At 31.2% G+C, this 21757-nt stretch overlaps 1 long non-coding RNA gene across 1 annotated transcript; it reads right to left on the reverse strand.

Moving 5' to 3' along the window:
* Window positions 1-1461: 1461 nt before the first annotated feature.
* LOC139518492 (uncharacterized) lies at window positions 1462-13061 on the reverse strand. The gene is made up of 4 exons (XR_011663379.1): window positions 12936-13061; window positions 4962-5149; window positions 2921-2989; window positions 1462-1674 (listed from the first exon to the last, which is right to left on the reverse strand). It is a non-coding gene; the product is annotated as an uncharacterized lncRNA (long non-coding RNA).
* Between the last annotated feature and the right edge of the window lie 8696 nt (window positions 13062-21757).

Here is a 21757-nt window from a genome sequence, read left to right on the forward strand (position 1 = left end):
CAAAAACTGCGCACACTGAAAGCACATTATACGTTTTACTACACTGCGAATTGTTTGTAATGAATACATACTAGCATGTTTATGATGATAAATTCAATTTTTTTTTTGAAAGTAGATTTCAAGCTTTATCAGGTAAATTCGACTTAATTTCATATGTAGAAACGACAGGTAAACTCGGATTAAATTCATATGGATTTTGCGGTATAATCTTGTTTGGACAAGATTTTGAAAATAGATGATATAGTTTTTATAAAAATATCAAAATATTCCAAAGGTCTACCAGAAAGCACAAGTAGAAATAACAAAAGGTATCACCATGAACAAAGCCTAAACCACGAACCGACAGACAGACAAACACCAGTCTAGAGAACAGAACATTTACCACCTGAGACTCTTCCACACGAGTCGGTCCATACTGTAGCTGAATTAAGGCGTTTCGGTAGTACAACCATATCTGCTTCACTGACGACACCTTCGTCCCACTGCTGTTATAATTTGTTGATGAAAAATGTTTTATATTACCAAATTCATAAACAATACAAAAAGGTACTTGAAATTTCCTACACATGACCTAATCTGAAAGTTTGAAACTAAAAACATTTTCAGTACCAAGAATAAATAGATCCTAACCAGCTAGAAACAACACAGACTGAAAATAAAAGAGAACACATTCTTCGCAGAGGCCAACAGCAACAGTTATGGATATATTCAGTAGCTTTGGGATGTATGTATATGGACCTCTAATTAATTCAATAGCTTCCCTGTAACCGAAACCATATAAATGTATTTAGGAAATCAGTATGCGAAAATTAAGCCTTGAATTTAGTACCAACTTCAAAATATTAACTCCAAATGCAAATGCCTCTTGAATGTGTCTACATAAAAATAGAAAGTTCAGGATTGGAAATTTGATATTATCCCTTTTGTCTTCTGTTTAGTTCTCAATCAATCTTCATAGTCGTTTCTATATATGAAGCACTCTGCTATATATATATTATTTGTAGTTCGAAGAAGTTGATATGATCATGGGAAAATTTATAACACTTTATTTTTTTCGTAATTCTGTAACGTTTTTGTTGATTAATCTTCATCATGAACGATCGAACCCACAAGCCAGGTTTAACATTGTGTATGCCAGACGCGCTTTTCATTTACAAATTACTCATCAATGACGCTCGATTAAAAAAAGTTTTGAAAGCTAAATAAAGTACGAATAACTATATCTGCGATATCGATTTCCCTACGAGTTCTGCTCCTCCCATGCATATGTATACGCAATGTTGGAACACATCAAAGTTATATTGTTGGGTATTACTCCATGACAGAAAACGGATTCTTGAGACAACTGGATGACACTTGTGTATAACTGGATAACGATGGCTGGATAACGTTTTTATAACGGAACTTACTGAAGTACTTCTTTATCATAAGAATATATGTCTAATGACATTTCTATTAATATAATAAGGATGAGAACGTCTTTATTTTATTTTGTTGAGAATTTTATTATTTACATGGCATTAGACTAGGATGAACGATGTGGCTGATATATGAACAATGTTCTTTAAAAAATTAATGTTAAAAATGTCTCTTAGATTTCATATAAAAATCAGACTAGAAATCCATTGAAGCATCTGGTAGTGTTAATTCCTGCATGTCTGCTGACTTTCTTGCCTGAAAAAACAATAATAGGGGTTGTATGTGCAATTTAGTCATCAATTGATACAGAAATCAATATAAAATAACATGTAGAAAAAGTTACAAAGACTAATTTATAAATCTTAATATAAAATGATATAGTTCTATCTGCTTGAGGTGTCAAACCATCATTTCACCAACTCACGTTTAGAATATATTTAAAAGTGAAAATACCTTCTCTGAAAAGAAAATAGTGCTTGTTGGTGTGGCTTACTTAAACTTTCATATGCATTCATATAAATGTATCTTTTTTCACAATGAGAATTACAATTTGTATGGACTTTAATCACTGCTTAGGGATGATGTGCTAAATTGTATTAAAAGTAGTGCAAAAGTTCAAATATATTCTAGTTGTAAGTTTTTTTTAGCAAATCCAGCTATGTTTGGCATGTAAGGAATAAACGATTTCTCAAACTAGACACAAATCAGCATAATGTACACGGGTCACCGAGTATATTTCAGAAGGTGGTCAAAGCTAATGAAATCTATATGAATGTTGCAGCTTGCTTATGTTATTTTGTTGTCACTTCTCGCCATTTATCACAATAAATAGTGGATATTGCAACTATTAAGATGAATGATTATAGATTTCCGTGATTTGTGAATGTGTAAATTTACTCTGTTTAGGCTAATAAAACAAATACATTCAATGAAAAGGTATCATACTGTCAGAATGCACTGTAAGTCACAAATCACATGGACGTCTAAAAAGTTGACTTAGGGTGCAGCCTTGTTTAACTTAATTTTTTGGCAGTTCTTTAACATTTCTTCCAGTTGTTTTTGAGTTTCATAATTTTGAGAAAATTTGAAATATCTCTGTTAGTTTGAAGGATTTTCGAAAGCTATATTTATAATATTGTATGTAGTTTGGTTGAAAAGTTGTCTTGACTCCAGTATTTCAATGGTTTAAAGATGTCTAAATCTAGAATTGTTTTGTAAAATTACTGATGTGCTACTTCATCATTTCCTTGGATGTCATTCCCTAGGTTGCAATATAAAGACACACTTAAAGTCCTGATAAAAAGGTTTGTCTCTCGTACAATTTAGCGGTAAAAAGATGTAATTCTAAAACTTGAACTGCAGTTGGTCTTACAACGGTCTGAGAATGTGTCGAAAACGGAATAATTTTTAGTGGCACGTGTTAACGTTTTAAGACAATTGCAATGTTTTGTTACATTTGGTTTTGTAAAATTACTCTCATAAGATATGGTAAATTCCATACCCGATGTCATCGCCGATGTTTTAGATTACTGTTATCATTCTTACAATCCATGAAACTTTCCACGTGTCTCTGTAATTAGAAAAAGCATATGATTATCAATTTATTGAATTAACTTTACAGTTTTCTTTTGAAGAGGTTGAAGAGCATTGAGGAACAAAATTGTTACCAAATACAGCTAAGGTTATCTATTCCTGAGGTAGAAAAGCCTTAGTAATGTATTATATAGCAAATTTACCTGACCATATCGGGAAATAGGTATTAAGTCGGATCTTAACACGTACTTGTGATTTGTTTAAAACCAGTTTTGATAAAAGAATAAACGAAGAAATGTCGAAATGTTCAGGACTTAACTAAATCCGTATTTCGGTAAGATGGTGAAAGCATACGATTTTTATTGCGTCTTACACTTTGAGAAGCGAATAATCTTTAACTACTTTATTCAAATATTGTGTAAAAACGTTAATTATGAGCTATGAAAGTCAAGTGGCTCGAGCATTTTTCTGAGGAAGTTTTAAAAAATTGCAAAGAAATATTTTTACAGTGGGTTACCTTTCATTAGTCTTCACTATCTATAGATTTACAACTTTTGGTTATATTTATAATTAAGAATCATCATTAAAGGCGGAGTACGCTTGCACAGTTAATTAATTATATTGATGTGCCATTTGTATGCAAGAGTGACATTCCCTTGTAATATGTGCCAATTCGAAAATAATTAAGTTTAGGTTTCTGATATAATTTTGAAAAATTAAAAAATGTATCAATTCAATATATTTCAGTTTGTGTTATTGGTGTATCAAAAACACTGATGTACGTATATAATTTCATACATTTGAAACGTTTAAAATGATTACATACCAATATAAAGAACCGTTCATCATTTTTGAAAAAGACTATGAATGAAAATCTATTTATTTATCTTCCCTTGATGATATATTGATTGGGAAAGGAACCAAAGTTATCTAATGGTAATCACAAAGAGGGACCAGCAAGCAAATTTTAATTGTAGCTTATTCAAAGTTAAAACAATTTTCCACTATAAAAGAATGTTACTTTATACAAATATAAGGACTTTATTTGCTAAATCTACAAATTTTATTAGATATTATGATTTTTTATTACAATAGATTAATATGCTTTATTATATTTCAAAATTCAAAAGTTTTGTTAACAGTTAATTTATAAACTTGAAATGCAATACATACATGATGAATTAAGCCCAGTAGCAATATTTCCTGGATTAAATTCATTACTTTTAAATATGTTTGGTAGAAACAAAATTACTGCAGAATTTACATGTAGGCAAATGCATATCTTTATTTCGTCAGAACGCCAAACTATCCTTCCCTAAAGAAGGACAGATGTTAACCTGATACATACATTTTTATAAATTAGATAGCTTTACATTATTTCTTACTAAAACACGTTTATTTTAAGTAATATTTTGAAATTATAATATTTCAAATATAAGGTTTGAAATTCAAAATTTATTTTTCGAAGGGCATGATAACTAGTATCTGTTTTTTTTTATTTCGGTGTCTCTGCATTATGTTCAGTGGTATTTCTTTTGTGGTACCATTTGAATAGAAAATTTAAACTAAGAATAATGGAAATCGTCTCTTTTGTGGTAATTTTTAGTTTATAATCGATCTTCACATTTGTTTCTACATTGAAAAACTCAACACTATATGTGATCTCTTTTATTTCAAGTTAAATTCATTAGGAACTTTCCCTTTTGAATTTTCCTAGGAGTTCAGTATTTTTGTTTTTTTACTTTTTCATGGTGGTGTTGATAATATGAATAATTAAATCGTCTTTCCTCTTATGTTCTATTTTGTAGATTTTGTAGTTCCCGATGGAGGTCAGTAACACTTTATGTCAATTAAGGCTGTTTCTAATTCTGATTTTTATATCCCGCAATTAATACAATTAATGGATACATAGAGTAGGAAAATGGAAAACTAATCAACATAAGTAATCTATAACTAGAAATATATGCTAAAAATGGAAGCAATAACTTTAAAATCAATCATCTACTTACTTGAACAAGACTGGCTATGTCAAAAATTAACGACTGTTCCAACTTTGATTTGCAGATATTTTCGTAACTTTCTAAAAATGAGCGTTTTCCACTGCCCCAATCTGTTGAGAAACTTATTTGTTCGGCACTATCACCAATAAGGGAAATCAATAAGCAAATAAAAAAGAAACTCTTCATTACTAAAATATCTGAAAATTAAAAAAAAATGCTTTGTATAGGATATGACGTATTACAAAGCAATGCATGCAGAAGTGTGAATGTCTCGTCACCACTTCACAGAGGGAAATTTTCAAAGAAATGGGTAATACATATATGCGTTTTTCCGTGTGTTATTTTATGTTATTGGTCACTGCAGTATTTCATTATACTTTTTTGGAATGTTTATGTATTTTAGATACTAACTGTTTACATTTATTGCTTTAGTTGTATTTGGCAATACATCTTGTAATGTTTTCTCTCAATGTTTTTCAGCTTCGTATTTCATTTTGTCTTTTTTTTTATTCTAGCGTCACAATTTCCCAAACACAAGGCCAATACGGCATTGAAAAACTGACCAATCGATTCAATGAACTACAATGCATTGTGGGCTACTACGAGTTTACTACCACTTGAAAACACGTGGAATTAGTGCGAAAACTGTCACCGAATTTAGTGTCTGGGACTCTCATAATACATTTTTTGTTCTGATAATATGTTTAATTGATAATATATAACATAATCTTTAATTTACATGCTCAGATAAAAAGTGTGTTGTTTACTAGCTTCACGGCTCGACTTTCTTTGTCGCCTTGTAAACGTCGTTGAACAGGATTTTCCCATTGTGATGCATTGTAGCTATGGATTAATTTCACGACGTGAAACAGTGACATTTCCAATGAAGTAACCACTGTCCAGTATGATTTATTTTAAACCTGTATAATGCCATTCCAAAAACATGTCTGCTCGAAAATCACGAGAACTGGCACTGACACACTATACTATCTGTGCATGCTGTACTGGGTTCGTAAAAGTTTTTATCAAGACCTGAACTAAAAGTAAAATCATCATAATATTCAGTATGCAAAAAAAAAAATTATAAAAGCGGAGACGGTAAACAGCTTAACATAGTTTGTATAGTTTTGTCCATTGATAAAGTCCGTCTGTTACTAATTTTATCCCAAATATATCGAAGAGGAATTTTATCGTTCGGCGCTGTCCCATTGATGTATTCATGTGCAATATATTCAATCATTTCAATCCTCAGGATCATAGTGAGTGTCATATTGCCCATTACGGTTTTCTAAAACGTGCTTTGTATATATAGAAATAAGAAGATGAGTACCAAATGCGATATCTTTCCATCCAAGACACAATCTAGTAAAGTAAGGTTCAACGTTGCAATTTTAATAGACATATCAAAGTCCATGTCCTAGTCGCACATAAACATGCATGGATAACATCGTAAATGCTTTTACTAAGGTTTGTCAAATTTCCGAGTTAAAAAATATTAAAAAAAAACAATATCTAGATCTTCATTAGAAAAAAAAAAAATGCAAAGACGAAAACAAAATTAAACTATAAAGCTGTTTGCTTCCTTTGCTTCAGGACAAAGAGAACAGTTTGAAATAGAAACACATTTACTTATAGATTTTGTTAACATTGTTAGACAAGAATTTAAAAATAGCTTATGTGCAGTTTTGATAAAATATGATAGACGATATAGGCGTTATGCATTTTCTGTACCTGTCAAATTCTATATATAAAAATATTACTTAGTATTCTCCAGTAAATATCTCATAATTGAAGACCTATATTTCTAAAAGATGTTTGTATACAAAAATAAGGAGATGTGGTATGATTGCCATTGGAAAAGCTATTTACTTAAGTACAAATGAAGTGGATGCAAGTAATGATAGGCAACTGTAATACCTTCAACAATGAGAAAAGTCCATACTGTACAATCGGATAAAAATGGCCCCGATTGATGATTATACGTTGTTGATTCTTAAAGACAAATTAAAAAACACATACTTTTTTCTCGATTTAAATTACTTTTTAATCATAAAAGAAGATACAGCATTATTAAATCAATTTTGTGAAAAACTGTGAAATTTTAGTGACGCAAGCAGATATTTGACACTCTAAGTCCTCCCCTTTTTAAAAATCCAAAATTCAAGGATCCCTTATTTTTTAACTAGCTATGTTAAAGATGCTGCCCTCGTGAATATCTGCACCGGCTGTTATCGACGCAGGGTTAGCTTTACCCTAGTAAATTTATATTATGGGTTATTGTTTTTCACTGTTATTTCGATGCTGTCTTGTGAAAGAATACCTAAAGTCTCCGTGTCATCATCAATCATGTTAGGGATTATGTACCCTTGTGTTGATTCAATGCTAAACATATGGAAATTTTATAGAAAATTTACAGCCTTTCCCCTTGTACTCTCATATTTGACAATTCGATGCTTGATAGATAGAGGATTATTTCATGCAGTGCTAGCAATGATTTCCTTAAAACAAGTTTATAAATTTAGATATTTGTTAAAACAAATAGAAATATGTACCAATTACAGTACACATTTTAGGATTTCGCTCGACTTTAGTGACTCACCACGAGGTGTTTCGGAATTAAAAGCTTGTTTAGGAATTTCTGTAAACAACAAATGCTAGCACATCATAGAAAAACAAGTGAGTAATCCTATGTTTCAAATTTTATAACAAAAATATCTGTATTAAAATCTGTGGGTTTTCCACAAATTCTTGGTTTTATTTTCACCAAATTCTCTTTTTGTACTAAATGTAATTAAAATATAAATTCTTATGCTTTGCACAAAGTTTCCCCTTGGTATATGTACAAAATGGCCCATCTCTATTATTCATAATCTTTACTGTTTTGAAACTATTGCAGTTTGAAAATTTCGTTATTCACAGGCCACAGAAGGGATCTTAAACATTAATTGCTATAACGGGTATTTCAATCACTCGTTTGTTGACATAGAAAAAAGTAAAATCACAAAAATACTGAACTCAGAGGAAAATCCAATCGGAAAATTCATAATGACATGGCAAAATCAATTGACAAAACACATCAAACACAAATGGACAAGAACTGTCAAATTCCTGACTTGGTACAGGCATTTTCAAACGTAGAAAATGGTGGATTAAACCTGGTTTTATAGCGCTGAACCTCTCACTTTGTTGACAGTCTCACCAAATTCCGTTATATTTACAATGATGCGTGAACTAAACAGACATAATAAATAAATATAGTCAAAAATATTGGTACAGCAGTCATTATCATGTAACAATTTTAAAAGGAACAACTCTTCGTGGATCTGAGCATAGAACGAAAAATTTATAACTATGAATGTGGATACAAAAAATTAAAAACTATGCAAAATTTTCAATCCCGCAATGCATGAAAAAATGTATTGTACTTCAGTAAATAACACGTGTTCTCGGTTGTTTGTAAATACGTAGTAGTCCATCATGCATTGTTACTCATATAGTAGATTGGTCATAAACCCATGTAAAAACAAATAGCGTCACACGTAAATAAACAATTACATTGCCAATTTTGAGTATGTATAGATATATAAAACATATGAATGAATAGATTATCAACAAAAAACAATTTAAGAAGGGGATTATGTTTTGTCTGTCAGAGAAAAATGAAATCATTTTGTTATCAAATCCCTATATGCCCTCTTATATGTAATAAGCATGTTAATGTACAGCATCAAATCAAATCATTGCCCATTTTGAGTTTAGGGACAAATCTAAACTACTGAACAATTTTTGAATTTAGACTTTTTATATTCAAATAATATCGAAATCCCAGAAGTGTTCAAAAACTTTACGAATTTAAAAATTTTGAGGCCCTGTACTCCCTATAAATACAGGGTACTTTTGTACGCCAAAGTTTTTGTTTTTGACAGTAAATGTATATTAAATTTAAAGAATTTAAAGAGTATATACTTTGACCACCGTTTATTATAAGGGTAAAACTAAATACAAATTATTCTTACGTCAGTTTAAAATAAAAACACACTAGTATTCTAAGCTTAATATGATTTTTATTTTTGATTGAAAGAATAAAAAATCGACAACTATTATGATTGTCTAATTCCCAAAACAGTTGTTCACATTCTTTGAATGTCAAAAAGGACATAAAGATGACAGACATAGTTGCTCGTAAAATCTATTGCATTAATTAAAGTTATAGCAAGGTAACTAAAGCCATTGCTCACGCATGAGTGTAATAATCATTTCTTACGCATGGTTGCAATAATGATAACTTACGCATGAGCAGACGCACACAAATTATTAAACGTAAAATTTTGAAAGAGATGACCATGTTTATCCGTAAAAGCACATTACATCTATTGCTGGATAATAACACTCACATTCTGTAGTTTTGAAGTTATGCAATTTCGATGCAGATTAAGAACCCTCCAGTACTTTTCAAACTGAAAATTATGTAGTTCAAGACGTCATTTGGCGTATTCGAATATGGTTTGTCGCGATATTAATGAACTAGTTCGTGCTATGAATATTTATGAATTTAATTATCTTAATCAATATCCCTTTATAATTATGAATGTTATATTTGAAAGGAAGGTATTCATTTATGGTAAAATGGGTTAAGATAAAACCGGTTTTGGGAATCATGATATGCCATTGATTCTAAATATGGAAGTTACAATGGATAATTATTTCTCTTCCAAACAGTTATTCTCATTGTGTATATTATAAGTACGTAACAATATAAATAATCATATATCTAAGCCAAAAAATTATATCACTTTTTGTTACCTAGCTTTAATTTCGACGTTAACTTTTTGCTGAGTATAGAATCAACTAAAATAAATTGATTGCATAATACATCATCTAAAATATTAACATGAATGATATCATATTACAAGTATAAACTTTAGAAAAAATCATTTAGAAAATGTAAATATTATTTTGAAATGTAAACATATTAAAACGGAAAAATAAATTTGGAGTGTCTATCCTATTTTTTTTTCAAATCGTTTTATGCATTATATATCATATAATTATCACTAACCCGAAATAAGAATGAACATGAAATCAAATTAATTCGCCTACAGTAAGGGACAATCATAAATCGGATTGTGTCGTCATAATAGTTATCAAAGGTGCATGTACCAGGATTATAATTTAATACACCAGACGCGCGTGTCGTCTACATAAGACTCATTAGTGACGTTCAGATCAAAATAGTTATAAAGCCAAACAAGTACAAAGCTGAACAGCATTAAGGACCAAAAAGTCCGAAAAGTTGCGCCAAAAACGGCTAAGATAATCTATTTCTGGGATAAGAACATCCTTAGTTTTTCGAAAAATTAAAAAGTTTGTAACAGGAATTTTATAAAAATAATTGATATTCATGTCAACACCGAACAACTGACTACTGGGCTGGTGAATCTATTCCTTGGATAAGAAAAACCTTAGTTTTTCGAAAAATTTAAAGTTTTGTAACAGGAAATTTATAAAAATTACCATTTAATTGATATTCATGTCAACACCGAAGTGCTGACTACTGGGCTGGTGATACCCTCGGGGACGAAACGTCCACCAGCAGTGGCATTGACCCAGTGGTGTAAATAATTATCAAAGGTACCATAAATGGACAAGAACTAGCTACCGATTGTGTTTACTATTAAAGAGAAACCTGAAGATGGATCAACATTATTTAGCACAATTAAATCTTGAACTACGTGCCCCGAAGTTTCAAGTTGAGACAGTTCATGTTTTCCTAGTGGAACACATCGTGTTGCTTATTACCAGTAAAAAGTAAATCACAAAAGTACAAAAAAACTCAGAGGAAAATTCAAAACAGAAAATCCCTTTTCAAATGCCAAAATCAAAAGTTCACACACACGAAACGAATGTATAACAACTATCATATTCCTGACTTGGTACAGGCACTTTCTTATGTAGAAAACGGTGGATTGAACTTGGTTTTATAGCTAGCTTAAACTCTCATTTGTATGACAGATGCATCAAATTCCGATCTAAGCGTGCACATCACGTGTTTCTTGAAATCCTTTATACCAAAATGTTGGTTAATATATTAGAGGCTTAAAACAAAACTGGGTCAAAGAAAATCATCACAGATCGATTTTAATAAAAAGATACGCCAGGAACAGTAACACAAAGACCACTAGAAAAATAGACGGCAACATTTAGTCTTCAGCAATTAACAGTTATCTAACACAATTTGAAAACTCTTAATCGCCCTAGTCTATAAAAGTTGTATCAACATCAATTCCCTCCCATCCTCCAAAAAAAACCACGATATTAAGATATGACATAAAATAAGATAAAGACTCCATCTCACACTTTATATCGGTTGCTGTGTTTCCTAAAAGATACAGTAACGAATTTGATTTCAATTTATGAACAGTTGCCAACATTTAATTAATTACTCTCGAAATAAACTCATCATAGATACCAGGATTAAATTTTGTATTTACGCCAGACGCTGGTTTCGTCTACAAAATGATATTTTGGACAAATAATGACGAGAAACAAAGCATAGGACATTGGCTACCACAAAAGAAATGCACTCGTAGTCATCTGAAAGAGGAATATTCCGTAACGGTGAGCTAATAAAAAGTAAAATCACAAAAATACTGTACTTCGAGGAAAATTCAGAACAGAAAGTCCCTAATCAAACGGTAAAATCAAAAGCTTAGACACAACAAACGAATGGATAACAACTGTTATATTCCTGACCTGATTAATACATTTACTTATTGTTGAAGACCGTACATTGACCTATAATGGTTTACTTTTATAAATTGTTATTTGAATGGAGAGGTGTCTCATTGGCACACACACCACATCTTCCTATATCTTCTTATGTAGAAAATGGTGGATTAGACCTGTTTTTATTGCTAGCTAAACATCTCACGTGCATAAGTCCATTTTATTGACAACGATTTCTGAACAAAATGTCATGCCGACATAGTGAGATAAAGTCCTCGTATATTCATAAAGTTATTTAGGATATCAGTCGCGTGATGATTTTATAATTGTCTTCTTCGTATATACTTCTTGCTGAAGACATATATAAAACTTGAAAGGTGTATAGTTTAATCTTAAGCTACATCATACATATCTCATTATTCTTTAGTATTCAAGCGATTACAAAATTTTTGGTTATGTGTAGACTATTTTTTATATTCTTATTTACTTCGCGTAAACTTTAAATTCAGTTTTAAACACGTCCTTTCAGACCTCATACACACTTAGTCACGAGGAGAAAAAAGAAATCAATTAAGAAATTAGTTAGCATGAAAAAAAGTGATAAGTACATGAGTAAACGATTTAATCTTTAGATAGATTCAAAACTGTTAAATGCAGTGAATTTATGTTTAAATTTTCTTTCATACTACTATATGAAATATTATATTTTTTCGGGTTATTGTACTCTTTTACAATTAATTATTCAAATTTCAGTGGTCAAAGCACATGTTTCAGGAACACTCTCCATCAAAAAGCATCAGATTAAAATTTGAGAAATCTAATACTGATTCAACTCTCCGAAGTGTCAACATTAAAAATGACCCACACAGAATAAACAATAACCCTCTTCAAACAAGTTAGCGGACTGTTTTATAGATAATTAATTAATTTTGTTTTTATATTATTACTGTATACATACAATCATGCGTGATTTAAAAAGCATTAAAAAACCAGAAAAGCAGAAAAGGGAAATACAATGGTTAAAAAAGAATAGAAAAAGAAATATTATGGAATTATTGATAACAAAATGAATAAAGCAGCAAATCAGTTCTGCAATATTCTGCAATCTGTAAAATTTGTAAGTGTCAACTTAATTCGAAATAAAAAAAATACATTTACACGGTGAAGTATTATTATATTTCTTATGCATTTGACAAGTAAAATTGATACTTTTCAACATTAAAAATATGATAATTTGGATTAGTTAATGTTACTCACTTTTGTTCATGGTCGTCCTCCTGTTCGCTGTTCTGAATGATTCTGACCGTTCTCTAAATAGCTGTTTAGTCTCCTACGACGCTAGGATCAATTTGACAGGACGTCACTACTAAAATGATTATGTATCGTTATCGTGTCACAACCACTCTTCTACCTCAATTACAATCTCTTCCACAATTTTTTTACACATAAATTATTAAATTATATAAAAATTTGATATTAGCAGCAGTCTTGTAAATCTTAGAAAATGATAGATTTTTTGGGAAGCAAAAGTATTTAATAATAGAGTTATTAATTATTCATAAGACAATATGGTATTTCTATGGTGAGATTATCAGAAGGATCATGTTATTTATCCGATTGTACATTTAATAGTTCCAAAGTACAATCGGAATTTGGTAGTTAACAGCAAATCTGTTATTGTAGGCGTCTTTAAGCCCCTAATGTGGCTCTTTTTAAAGCATGATTTGTTCAGGACAGAATTCAAATGGGCATCAGCATGCAATATGGGGTGGTCCAATTACTTAAAGACAGGAAGCTGTTAAGTAAAGACTTTCAGTATTAGAAAACAAATGGATAAATATCAAGTTAATTTTGAAAACGGAAATTAAATGATGATTTAAAAGGTTAAATTATTCTGATTAAATCTATAATAAAAATGTGAATTAGCTTTGTTGTTGATCGAGTTTGATTGAAAATGGTCTAAAATAAGAGACTATTTAAAAGAATTGATGCCAAAAAGAATCCATTTCTCTGGTGATTTTGTTTGGATGTTTTACATTTAATTAGAAGCATTTGTTAACTTACATTTTTTTCTTGTTATGCAAACACCAATTACTATCTGCCAATAACCTATTTTCACTGAATTTGACCGACCGAATTAGACTTATCACTTGGTTTTTACTTACATACGCAACAAGACGGTATCCACATGTGGAGCAGGATATGCTTACCCTTAGATCGCCCTCAATTTTTGGTGGGGTTCGTGTTGCTCAATCTTTTGTTTTCTATGTTGTGGTTTGTATACTATCGTTTGTTTTTTGGACTTTCGTTATAGATTGTTTGTTCCTTTGGTATTGTTTGCCTGTCTTTAATTCTTTTGTAACTTTTTCACTTCTCAGTAGAATGACTGTAAAGACATATAGTTCTATTTAGGTCTAAACCCGTTCTGTTACGTGTGTAATAAAAAGTAAGACGGTACTGGGAAAGAATGAGACAACATACTTTGGGGGCTATTAGTTGTTATAGTCCTTGAACTACAAAGCACAATTTAATTTGTACTTTGTGTCTTTTGTCTTTTTAATACTGAAGATGTTTTGCGCTTTGTGAAAATTTAATGAGTAAAGCTATTTCCAACTGATTTTAAATTTTGTTCTTTATATGTTGTGCTGTTACACTACTGTCGTATGTTAGACAGATGTTTGCCAACAATGATCAAACCCGCCACATTTTAAATAAACTCATCATAGATACCAGGATTAAATTTTGTATTTACGCCAGACGTGCGTTTCGTCTACAAAAGACTAACCAGTGACGCTCGAATCCCAAACATGTGCCTGTCCAAAGTCAGGAGCCTACATGTGGATCAGAGGTTGTCGTTGGTTGCTCTATGTTCCATTTGCTTTTCATCAATTGTATTATCCTTCCGTAAATCATTCCGTTGGTGTTAAGTTTGAACTGATTCACATTTTGTTAAGTATTGACCTTTCATAGAGGACTCTATTCCTCATTGCCGACGGCCATACGGTGTGACCTTATATTGTAGCTTAAATCCGATTCATTGGGATAGTTGTCTAATTAGAAATCATACTCCATCTCCTTATATAATATATTTGTAACAAAATATAAAGTTGTATGCAATTGGAAACATGTTTCCATCGAGCAACATGAATATTGTTAAAACCCTAATATTATTTACACCACTAGTCGTTAAATGATATTGGATTTCCTGCATTTATCAGGTTTTTCCATTATATATAATCAAATCACTGAAAGACTCCCTCCTAAAATATCCAAAACTATACCATTCTGCATAGACAATAATGTCTTGGTGTAACGCCCTCAATGTGTACCTAATATTTAGAAAATAAATGAAAGTTTAATATATATATAAAAAAAAGATGTGGTATGATTTCCAATGAGACAACTGTTCACAAGAGACCAAAATGACAGAAATTAACAACTATAGGTCACCATACGGCCTTCAACAATGAGCAAAGCCCATACCGCTTTATGTCAATGTTCAAAGTAAATATTATTGCCAGGATCCTTCATTTTATAATGAGCAAAGCCCATACCGCTTTAACTCAATGTTCAAAGTAAATATTATTGCCAGGATCCTTCATTTTTTAAAGAATATTTCACTGTTAACAACTATGTAGTGAGCAATACATTTTCTGTAACCTATTTATTGTAAGCCTTTACTTTACCATAAAATGTCATCTGAAGTATCTGAACACAGCTGTATGCATCTATTGAAAGAGATGATATCATAATGTAAATTGTTACTACAAGGTCTCAAGGGACGAATCATTGTTCTTTTTATTGTATAACGCCTATTGGTCAATATTGAGGGATGCATAATTACTCTAGACGATAACACTTCATCACTTCTTAATTTTCTAAAAAGGCTGTAACTTTGAATGAATGGGGAATTCTATTTTGCAATTCGAAAAGTACATTATTTACGTTCAAACAGTTTACTTTACACGTGGAATTTCTAACATTAGCTTCTAATTGATTCAATGAATTGCTTTTATGGCAGAGGTTTATTTGTTGTCTCTAATGTAAACCCTCATCAAAGATAAATGGCTTATATAATTTTTTTTACGTCAGACGTGCATTTCGTCTTAATAAGACTCACTAGTTGCACTCGAATCAAAACAGTTTGAGAGCCAAATCGAATACGAAGTTGTAGAGCATTAAAATAACAATTTTTAAAGGTTGTCCCAACTAGGGCTCAGGCAATTAATTCCTAGAGGTAGAAAAACCTTAGTATTTCGAAAAATTCAATGTTTTAAAAACAGTGAATTTTAAGAAAACCAGGATATCAATGATACTTTGAATTGTCTACAAATATGAACGAACGTATCATTTAAATGTTGTCAAATCTTTTCGAGATATACCATTTATTGTTGAAAAACAATTAATAGCTCCTTAAAAAATGATTTGCTGTTCTCATTTAAACTGAGTTATATCTATGGTTTTTTTTTTAAAGTTAAACTAAAACACATGTTCTTTTATAAGTAGAGCGCAAAGTCTGGAACAAAAACTACAATATGATAACAAATTCTATTGTCTAATCAGTGCCTATCCTTCCATTGTCATAATTAAACGTTGACATAAAACATGAATAGTTATTTGCAATATGTTAAACATCAACAAATCCTAATTACATCACAGTCTAAAAGTAACTCACGATCGACAGATCATTGAAAACAAGGGAGACATAAAGCAGGTTCTTATTGGAAAATTAGTGTCTGGAATAAGATTGTTGATGGGTCGAGCTGGATTGATCTACAAAAGAACTGGATTGATAACTCATCACTTCATATAATGTAGAAACGTGTGAATCATTGAAATAAAAAAAATTAAAAAGTAATGCTAGTTTTTTTTTTCAAGCACGACATATTAATTTCCAGAGATTAATCTGTTGATAAACATGTAATTCAGTTCAAGTGGACTTAGCTGTTTATTTCTTTATGATTTGGTCATACCACTTATTTCTTCATATTAATTCAACACTCTTTGATCTATCACTGAATGTTCTGTTTTCAATAACGTCCTCTCAACTGAAATATTGTGTAACAGAATATTAGTTAACGGAAATAAAATATATCCTGTGTTAAACTATATACTAGTAATACATAAACCTAACATGACACAGCATATTAACATATCTCTTTTATTTTGACCAAATAAATGCGAATGAATCACAGCAGTTGCAGAAATCACAGATATTTGTTTCAAAATGATAAAGATTTTCTACCACAGGAACAAATAAGGTAACCTACATGTAACTGTATTTGGAAAATTCATCTTGAATTTTGGTTCCTCCATGCTCTTCAATCACGTACTTTATTTGTCCTATTTAACATTATTGATTTGAGCGTTATTAATGATTCTTTTGGAGACAAAACGCGATTCTGAAATGACAGTTGTTTTCCATTCGTTTGATTTCGTCATTTTATTAGGGACTTTCCGTTTTGAATTTTCCTCGGAGTTCAGTATTTTTGTGATGTCACTTTCTGGTGTACACATTTCTAATGTTTATACTGTTTTGCGTTTATCATCGACCAAAATATCCTCACCAAAAGAAAAAGAAAACCGGACAACAGTCCATACTTGTTTACACAAAAAGTCCTAGAGATTGCACTACACATAAAAAATGGAAGAGAAAAAACACCCACAATAGGGTTATAAAACAGTATATAAGTTATAAGCATCTTCTATTGTTTATTTACATATAAATTGTGGACAAACATCTTACTCTTTTCTTTTTGTTTCCAATGGATAATTAATATTATAATTAAAATTATTAGAGGATGAACTCGGGTTTTCTTTTTCCACTTGTTGCTTCCGTCGTGCTACTCGTGACAAGCAAAGACAATTCAAGTGAGACGCACCGGAAATAGAAATAATCGCAAATTCAGGTAAAAATTTTGTTTATTAACAATTGTGTGCAATGAAATCTGTATCATTGCTTTATACTGCATTTACTGCAAGCATGTAAAGCATTTAGGAATACTCATTGCTTTTCATTAAACATGGACAAATTCTCATTGATTTGCATTAAACATCAACATGTCTTTTTTTATTGACATTAAAAATATTCATCGACTTTCATTAATCATACATAGTAGTTATTCCCAATCATTTGCTCTAACCATAGTAAAAGTTCTCAATAATTTGCATTAACCATAGTAGAAGTTCTCAATAATTTGCACATAGTACTAGTTCTCAATCACTTGCATTAAACATAGTAGGTTTTTTTCATAATACATTACTCATTGACTTGTATTAAACACATTGCATTGTATAAAACATAGAAATTATCAGTGATTTTCATACCAGAAATTTGCATTACTATAATTACAACATTTGCATTTAACATGGTAGTTGTTCTCAATCGTTTTGATGAATCATATAGTTATAATTACCTTTCAATTGCATACACCGATGACTGGCTCTAAACACAGTAAAATTCTCATTAATTAATTAGCATTAAACAAAGAGATTCTCAGCAATTTGCATCGGAAAATAGCAGAAATGTACATTGACACAATTACAACATTTAAAGTTTAAAAGTTGAAATGCTGAATTGAAAAAAAACCCCAAGTAATCGGCTGTGCGCTTGTCATCGTTATTATTGCTTCGTCAGTATATAAAATTTGGTTTTTAGTAGATAGTTATCAAAGGTACCAGGATTATAATTTAGTACGCCAGACGCGCGTTTCGTCTACATAAGACTACTCAGTGACGCTCATATCAAAATATTTATAAAGCCAAACAAGTTCAAAGTTGAAGAGCATTTAGGATCCAAAATTCCAAAAAGTTGTGCCAAATACGGCTATGTAATCTATGCCTGGGATAAGAAAATCCTTAGTTTTTCGAAAATTCAAAGTTTTGCAAACAAGAAATTTATAAAAATGACCAGATTATTGATATTAATGTCAACACCGAGGTGTTGACTACTGGCTGGTGATACCCTCGGGGATCAACAATCTTTGCAAGTGATTGATTTATTTATAATCCTCCTTCCGACTCCATTTTGGTAAAGCAGAAAATTGTTCAGCCAAAGTAGTTATCAATACCAAATCCGCCCATCCTTTCTGCATTCGGTTTCTGATGCAATTTCTATGGAAAATACTATTGTTTGGTTTTGTTTGAATTGTCTACATTATTTATCATTTGCATAAGTTTTCAATTCAGCATTTCAACTTTTAAAAACACCAATTGCATAACTTTTGTTACTATTGTAAACATTACAGTAAGCACTTAACGCCTTCTCTAACTGTAAGGATTTTCTTATCCCAGGCATAGATAACCATAGCCGTATTAGGCACAACTTTTTAGAATTTTGGGAACTCGATGCTCTTCAACCTTATACTTGTTTGGCTTTTTAATTTTTTGATCTGAGCGTCACTGATAAGTCTTATGAAAAAGTCTGGCGTATTAAGTTATAATCCTTGTACCTTTGATAACTATAATTCAAATTGTAATGAGCATTCAAGACATTATGGTTCATATTTCTGTATAACATTGGTTTAACGAAAACCTCGTTTATCAATGTAGAAATACCAGAAGATGTCGAACGATTGCCGCAATGAGACAACTATCTGATAGAGTCCAAATGACATAGCAGTTAATAACTATATGTCAACGTATGGCCTTTATCAAATTATATGTGAATATAAAATCAAAGGTAAAACCTGTAATAAGAATGTTCAAAACATGAAGAAAATCAATAATTTCGTAACAAACGCTTATTCATTAGACAGGATTCACAAAGTATACAACCATATAGACATACAAGAACACCGTAGGTAAATGAAAGTCGGATATTTGAATTACATTTTATAAAGAAATAGAAAAAATAACTAAGATTTGTCATTATCTAGAATATATTAATCGAGTAACATTTCCAGAATAAAAGAATAGAATGACAAAGCTAATGACCAAGCATATTGGTTCGTTTAAGAACGTGACATACATTGATCACTAAATATGACAAATAATAAATTAAAAGAAACATTTCTCTGTGGTCTACTGTTACAGCGTTTGCCTGTAGACAAGTCAAACAAAAAACTTCTTATTGGTACCGTTTTGATGCTTTTTTTAGTACACGGCATACTTGAATAAGTGCAAAGATACAATAAATTTTATGTTAAAACTTATCTTTAAAACCGGGATAACATATTGGAACAGCCTATACAGAATAGTCAAAACTATTTCAGGTCTTTGAACATTGAGAATTTGTGGTAATCTAAACTAATCTAATCTCATCAGAGGATGAAGGGGATCTATAATATCTAAGTAATTAATACCAAACAATTTTTTTTAATAATGTTCCGATATACCTTGAAGTTACTGTATCTGTTAAAATCGTAACCATATAAAAAAAATAGATATAGAATACAAAAGAGGGACGAAAGGAACAGTCAAACTCATAAATCTAAAACAAACTGACAACGCCATAGCTAAAAATGAAAAAGACAAACAAACAACAGCACACACGACACAACATAGAAAACTAAACAATAAACAACACGAACCCCACCAAAAAACTAGTGGTGATCTCAGGTGCTCCGGAAGGGTAAGCAGATCCTGCTCCACATGCGGCACCCGTCGTGTTGCTTATGTGATAACAAATCCGGTAAAAAGTCTAATTCGGTAGGTCACATTCAGGAAAGGGAAGGTGATTGTAGTTACGACGTGAGGAACATATCCGATATCATTTGTGATACGGTTATTCCATAACGGTCAACCAACTCGTGATGGCGTCCGTAAAATTTACGAAGGGATGATTTCAACTTAACTATTTGGAACTCTTGGTTTAATAGCTTCCTTGTGAGTAGCAACCCTCTATCAAGAAAATCATGATAGGAAATGCAAACACGGGAATATCGTATCAATTGGGAGATATATACCCCGTATGCAGGTGCTGCTGGAATGTTGCTACTTAGAAATGGAAAGTTCACAATTGGAAAGCTGAAATCATCTCTTTTGTTGTAAAGTTTTGTTTTCAACCGACCCTCATTGTCAATTTCTAGATGTAAGTCAAGATATGAGGCCGACGTAACTGTATCTGTAGTATCCTTTATCTCCTTTACAATATTTGAACTTTAAAATAAACAATTATTTCTTTATTATTATTTTTTTTATAGATCCCGTTTGAATGGTTTTACACAAGCAATTTTGGGGCTCTTTATAGCTTGTTGTTCGGTGTGAGCCAAGGCTCTGTGTTGAAGGCCGTACATTGACCTATAATGGTTTACTTTTTTAAATTTTTATTTGGATGGAAAGTTGTCTCATTGGAACTCACACCACATCTTCCTATATCTAATTAAAGCCAGTAAGAAATAAAATATCGACAAGGTCTTAGTGTTTGGTTATGGACTAACTATTCTTTCTGATTGTAGATGTTGTCTCTTTCTCTTTTAATCATCAAGACATAATCACCGTAAACCACTCCTATAAAATGATATTTTGAAACATTCAATTATGTTTTTGAACGACATATTTCCATTAAATGAATCAAATTTTCTGAATGTATACATGCAATTTATCTGCTTCAGTTGGTTTTTACAAAAACTTATGTTTAAATATCGCTATTGTAACAAACGGGAATAATTTTTTTATTGTTTTGCTTTTTAAGTGAACATATACTGATCTCCGTGTCCGTGTTCCTAATATAATCGTCAGCAAGTTCGGTCAAGAACAACTAAAATAAGAAGGTTAAAAGAAAACGTTTCAGAGCATGAAATTCGAAAGATTCTCAGACAATTATAATTTTTCAAAATGCGTATATAGTGCAATAAGATTGGTGCTGTTTGTGCTATTTCAACCTCTGTTTTAGATCAGTTATATGAGAAGAAGAAATGAAATGATAGACGAAATATCAATGAAAGGCAGACAACGCCAGCAAAAACGGGAAAACACGATCATTAAATCAACAGCCACAAATACTACACGGTGAACTATATCAATACACGTAGCCAATCAAAAATCATGGGTAAACATACAAGATCCTGAGGCATCGAAACTGCTCGCGATTATCCTGTATAATTCCTTTGAATCATTACCATGAACGATAGTTTACG

The sequence above is a fragment of the Mytilus edulis genome, chromosome 4, assembly GCF_963676685.1.
Source record: "Mytilus edulis chromosome 4, xbMytEdul2.2, whole genome shotgun sequence".
Taxonomy (NCBI): domain Eukaryota; kingdom Metazoa; phylum Mollusca; class Bivalvia; order Mytilida; family Mytilidae; genus Mytilus; species Mytilus edulis.